The following is a 6406-nucleotide window of genomic DNA, read 5'->3' as shown; positions in this document are numbered from 1 at the left end:
AGGTGGGGGATAGAGTGATTCAGTCAGAGGGAATTGCATATTCAAGAGCAAAAGAAATGGTGTTCAGATGAAACTGAAATTGAAAGAAGACTGTAATAGGCTGGTAAAGTAGACAGGACCTTATGTGAAAGTCACTGTAAACCAAATTTAGGTTGCGGATTTTATATTCAGGGTAACTAATGGCCTTTCTCTGAAGGGTTTAAACCAAGAGAGCAGTATAATCATCATACTTGCATATTAGACAAATCACCCCCAGCGCTGCAGAGCGAATGAGCCAGATGGTGGAGGGACATAAAACCCAGATGAGAGACATGGGCCAATTAGGAGGCTTCAACAATAGAAAAGGCAGGAAAAATGACTTTTGGTGATATAAAAGATTAAGAAAGGGCACAGAGACAAGGAGGCATGGTTGTTCCCGGTTTTCTAAAACAACCTAGACAAATAGTGATACCATTCCAAGACAGGAAAGGCACTAAGGGAAATAGGGAGATGCGTGTTCCACTTCGGACACGTTGAGCTAGAGGTGCCTGGACCTCAGAAAAGATGTTAAACCCACAGTGGAGGTCTTTGTCTTCAGTCTCTTCATCTATACTTCCAAGAAGCAGCTAGTGTATTGCTTAATACTTAAGAGAATATGAATATAGGGAGCAGCAGATGGAGCAATAGTTAAATTGCTGGACTCCCACATAGCCCACAGCCAGTGGAGTCCCAGGCTCAGCAGCTTAAAACTCAGGCCTCATGCTGAGCATGTGCATGGGTGCCCAAGATTCCAAGAGGAGAATGGAGAAGGGATTGCTAAGTGTCCATACCCCCTGGGGGTTTGGGGGGGGGTGGCGATTTCTCACTTTTTGTCTGTCTCTCTCTCCCTACAGCAAAGATCTCTCTTTAAAAAAAAAAAAAAAGATTATGAATATAAAGTTTCTAACACTTTGCCTGGTTTGTATCCCTGTATATCATAGAGCTTATCGCAGAATTACCAGAAAAAACTAAAATAATTTCCTCATATAACTAAATCAGATGCATTGTCTTTGAAAACAATCCTTTCCCAGAACAGTTAGGTCTTCGGTATTTCAGCACTCGAAAGAAAGAAGTCCTTTACCAGTGTTCTAACTGACCCCTGGTATTACTAACACGATTTAACAAGGAGGCCAAGTTTTTCCATGTTTCTATTCCTTTCCTTCAGGGCGTTTAGTCTATGTAATGTGTTTACCAGACTTTCCTTAGCTGAACACCACATTTGATACTTTCTGCCAACCTTTGCTCCTGTAACTCAGTATTACACCCATAAAATAACTACAACACCGGAACGTATCTGGCGTGTGGCGAAATGTATATCGGTTCCTTCGCATGCAGATACCATGAAAAACAAAACACATACAAGTCACTCGCAAAATGTCCAGAAGTGGGAACACAGGTGAGACACAGGTTAAGTGTAGCAGGTGCGCGTGCAGTGACCGCCCCATGGGGGACCCCAGTCACCCGGTTCACCCGAGACCAAGTCGCCCCAGACAGACCCTTTCCGCCTGGGGCCAGTAAAGCGCTGCGCTCCGAGGCCGACCGCAGTGGGTTTGCCTTCGGCCGGGACAGCGGGGCGGAGCTGGGGTGCAGGCCCGAGCGCCAGAGCGCATCTCCCACTCCCTTCGCCCCACGCCCCGATCACTCGCGGAGTTCCCTCCTTTGGAGACCGCCAATCGGGGCGGGGACGCTCACCGACCTCCCAGGCGACCCGCGTCGGCTCCTCCGACAGGCATTCGGCGTACTTCCGCGGGGTGGGCCGTGGGTCGTCTCTCGGGTTGCCGCCAAGGAAGCTGCTTGGGTCTTGCGGGAGGCACGGTTCTCGGAGTAGCCGGGCCTACGAAGAGCACGTTTACGTGTTGCTGTTCCCGTCCTTTCTGAATAATGCCAGTATCGTTGAAGGAAAGTGTCCCGTGTGGAGACGGGAGTTGGGCTCCATTTGCGGCCCACTCCCACCCCCAGAGGAGAGCACTGAGGTGTAGTGCCTGACCATTCTTTTTCTCTGTCACCATATTCCATTGACCTTAGATATGTAAGTCTTGCTCTTGAATAACTCATAACCCAAGACAAAGAATATCCTGGCCTTCCTAATCATTCAAATTAGGAGAATAATTGGACCCCTCCAGCCTCTGTAAGTAATGCATGCACCAGCCCCACCAGGAGGGTAATGCACGCCTAAGCCCACTTAGAACAAGTCGGACTAAGCCCTTCATAACCCAAATAAAACCCCCTCACCACAGTTTTCCCTTGGCAACCCACTTCCTGGGACCCTTCTGTTCTTCTTGGGAGCTATTTTTTTCCTTCCCTTTTGAATACATTCCCTGCTTTGCTATACATACTCTCTGTATCTGGTCTCTAATTCTTCCTGAGCGTCGGACAAGGTTCCGTGGCTCATTCTGTGTGGACCTGATCACCCCTGAGCCCGAGTCATCAGTAACGTTATCTGTCTCCAGTTTAAGCGAGCAGCACTTAGAGATATCTCCACGACCCCCAATCCCAACCCCCAAATGTCCACATCCTGCTCCCTGGAACATAGGGAGGTAGCTTTCATAGGTAGCAATGGGGAATTAAGTGTGCAGATAAAGGGACCAGCAGTTAGCAATGGCTATGTCGCTAGACTCCCGTGTAGTTGACCGCAGTTTGAGTCCAGGACCTGGTGGCTTAAACTCACGCCGGGCGCATGTGCATGTGTGCCCAAGATCCGGAGAGGAGAAGGGAGGAGAAGGGATAGCAGTGTGGCCATCCGTCCTGGGGGGTGACTTCTCATTTTCTGTCTCTCTGTCTCTTTCTGGTGAGCGCACACACCCTATAGCAAAAACCTCTCAAAAAATAGATGGCAGATAAAATTAAGATTCCTAATCAGTTCATTTTAATAGAGAAATGATCTTGGATTATCCTGGTGAATCCAATATGATCACAAGGGTCATTTAAGGTGGAGAAGAGGAAAAAAATAAAAATAAAAATAAAAAAATAAAGTGGAGAAGAGGGACCATGGTTCCAGTCCTGGAGCTGGTGGCTTGCTTTCTCACTTTTCTCTCTCTCTCTCTCTCTCTCTCTCTCTGTCTTTCTCTCTGGTCAAATTAAAATAAATGAAATAATAAATAAAATTCAATAAATAATTATTTAACAAAATAAAAATAAATAAAGTGGAGAAGGTGGGCTGTAGAAGAAGTCAGAATCATACATTTGAAGATAGGATAAGGGCTAGAAGCCAAGACTGGAAAAGACAAGTTAATGAATTGTCCTCCAAGGTTTCCAGAAGTAACACAGCCTTACTGACAACTTGATTTTAGACCCATGAGAACCATTAGATTTCTAACCTTCAAAACTGTAAGAAAATAAAACTGTATTATTTTTCTTGTTGTTTTGTCATAGGGCAGGTGTGCTCACCAGAGAGACAGAGACAGTGAGAAGGAAAGGAAATCCATCCCCCACCCCCAAGGAGGAGGAATAGCCATGCCACAGTCCCTTCATCTTCATTTTCCTCTTGGGATTTTGGGCACCCATGCTACACGTGCCTGGCGTGATTTTCAAGGCCAGGACCCGAACTGCAATCAGCCAAGTGGTAGTCTGTGATAGTCAGGTAGCTAGTATTGAGCAGGCAGTCCTAAGAAAATAAAAGAAGGACACCTGTCACATCGATCACAACTTAATCCAGAGTTACAAACGAACCTTCCATGAAAGTGCTTTCCCACCCACAAAGGCAAGGCAAATCCCATTTTTTTTTTGGGGGGGGTATGTATGGATGACACATAGGGATGATTGCAAATTTCCCTCTTATCAGTCCTTATAAATACAAAACGACCCAATCAAACATTTTGGTCAACATCCTAATTCTCACTGGGGTAATAAACTAATTGGCCAGTTCATCCTAATTAGGATGCTCCTGTCATCATGGCTCACACTGGACATGAAGTTAGGTCATTAAATTCCTCAAATTCTTCACCTGTGTGAAAGAGATGCAAGCACAGGAAGAAGCCTGGGAATTCAACGGAAGAACATAGATAGTATGACAGACCTCCCACTGTTAAACATTCATTTTCACAACTGGTACTAACACCTAAACCAGTACCAAATGCAGTTGCTACCTAGAAACCTGCCTGCCTAAAAGCCTTTTCGGAGGTGTACTTTTCTAAAATCTTTCTTTCCTATTAAATTCTCTTTCTACCTACTTTTATTGTGGTTAAGGTTTTATTTTGCGCCTAGGGGTAGGTCTCTAATTTTAGTGATCTGGACCTAAAGGAATAAGGATTTTACTCAGTGCAGCCCAGCACTCTTCCATCCTTTGACAAATCCAACACCTTAGCCATCATGCCACCTGCTGGCCCCACAAAGTGTGTGGTAATTTGTTACAGCAATGATAGGAAATTAATACACGGAGTAATTAAACCTCTTTATAAAAGTATAGTACCTGCTTCATAGGGTTTGTGGACAGAAGTCTGACTGCTTTTTCCTATTTTTCCAAAGTCCTTTCCAGAGGTCCTAGGAAGAGTCACGCCCACAAACATTAATAGGCCATTTTTTCCCCCATTTAACAGGATTCTTCCTGCATCCTGTCCCTGGCATAGTATCTTTGAGGTGTATATTCAACTGATTACAGTATATTCTTTTGCTAACCTCTTTCCAAGGCACAGAACTTCCCTTTCCTTGAGATGTAGATTAAGCATTTCTTTGTGAGAATCTCTTCCCAGGACACAGATCTTCCCTTCCAATCACCAACCTCGGAATTATGGAACCAACCTATAACCTACAAGTTCCTGCTTCCACATGTTCCTCCTCTTTGGACCAGACCAATGGAAATGTCTTTACTAATTTTGTCTGTAAATCTCAAAATCAAATAAAAGGAACTCCTGTCCATAATCACTCCGAGAAAGGCATGTATGCCTCTTCTCTGGGCCTAAGTCACTCATATTTGGCTTGGAAATAAACTGCATTGATTATTAATTACTAATTTTTACAGTTGATTGTTTTTCCATTGACAGGTTATTGTGAGGACTGAGGCAATATCAAAGTCCACTTTGTGGCCTAGGACTCAGTTGCTGAAGTAGGAGGTAAAGTTCATTGGGCTGAGAGTAAGGGAGTGATCAAGATGTTAGCATTGACAAGGAAAGTGGAGGTAGTAATCTAACTCTGGCTTTCTCAGCTTGAATTCAGTTATTAGTAGTGGACAATTTCTTATTATAGAAACAGATGTTCATGTGTGTGTGGTTGTCCTGGACACTATAGGATGTTTAGCAATATCTCAGACTGCCATTCCCCAAATGCCAGCAGTAAACACTGACCTCAGTCATGATAACCAAAAATGCCTCTAGACTTTGAACATGTCTGGAGTGGGGTGGGAATGGGGAAATGGAAGGGCGGGGATGATATAAAATTTCTCATAGTTGAGAACAAGTGATCTAGCTAATTCTCTGAACCTTAGACATGGAATCAACCCAAAAGTCTAAGAACAGATGAATGGATTGAAAAAGTGTGGCACATAAAATCTTATGGAATACTACTCAGCCATAGGAAATTGCCCCGACCCGCAGGACAGTCGAAGAGGTTCCCTGGGGGAGGGAGTGATAGAAGGGACAAACACACACACACACACACACACACACACACAATACGGGGTGCTGATGGTGCTGATCAAGTCTTTTTCTTCTTCTTCCGTTTATTGAGGAAAAATGGCGAGTTATATACAGCTGGTGGGCACCAGTTGGTTGCCCGAAATGCAAATGAGATAGAACAGCATGAACCAATCATTGATGTGGGTGGATCTCTCCCATTGCCTAGAAATCCAACCACTTCCGGGGAGAACCAGTTTGCTCAGTGAGGAAGTGATGCCTAATGGTTTCCAAGATGGCGGATAGCTCAAGATGGCTTCCATATGCAGTGCCCTCCACAGGAAATAATGAAACCATGACATTTGACAGAAAGTGGACGAATATAGGGGCCAGTAGCTGATGTGGTGGTTAACATGCTAGATTCCCACATGGCCAGCCACAGTTCAAGTCCTGGACCTGGAGGCTTGCTTTCTCACTTTCCCTTTCTCTACTCTCTCCCTCTTTCTGTCTCTCTCTGGTCAAATAAAAGTTAAATAAAATAATTCTTAAAAAGCAAAAATAGGGGCTGGCAGGTGGCATGGTGGTTAAGGGCGCTGGACTCCCACATGGCTAACAGCAGTTCGAGTCCTGGACCTGGCAGCTTGATTTCTCACTTTCCCTCTCTCTCTCACTCTGTCCCTCTCTGGTCAAATTAAAATAATTAAATAAATAAAGTAAAATAAAACAATTCTTTAAAAAAAACTTGTAAAAAATAAAAATGTGCTCTCTTTTCCGGCTGGAGCCATGGAGGGTGTTCAAGAGAAGAAAACGTTTCCCGCTGGGGCAGAAACCAAGAAACAGGG

The sequence above is a fragment of the Tupaia chinensis genome, unplaced genomic scaffold (assembly GCF_000334495.1).
Source record: "Tupaia chinensis unplaced genomic scaffold, TupChi_1.0 Scaffold000402_1, whole genome shotgun sequence".
Taxonomy (NCBI): Eukaryota; Metazoa; Chordata; class Mammalia; order Scandentia; family Tupaiidae; genus Tupaia; species Tupaia belangeri.
Note: the sequence above shows the minus strand (reverse complement) of the source record.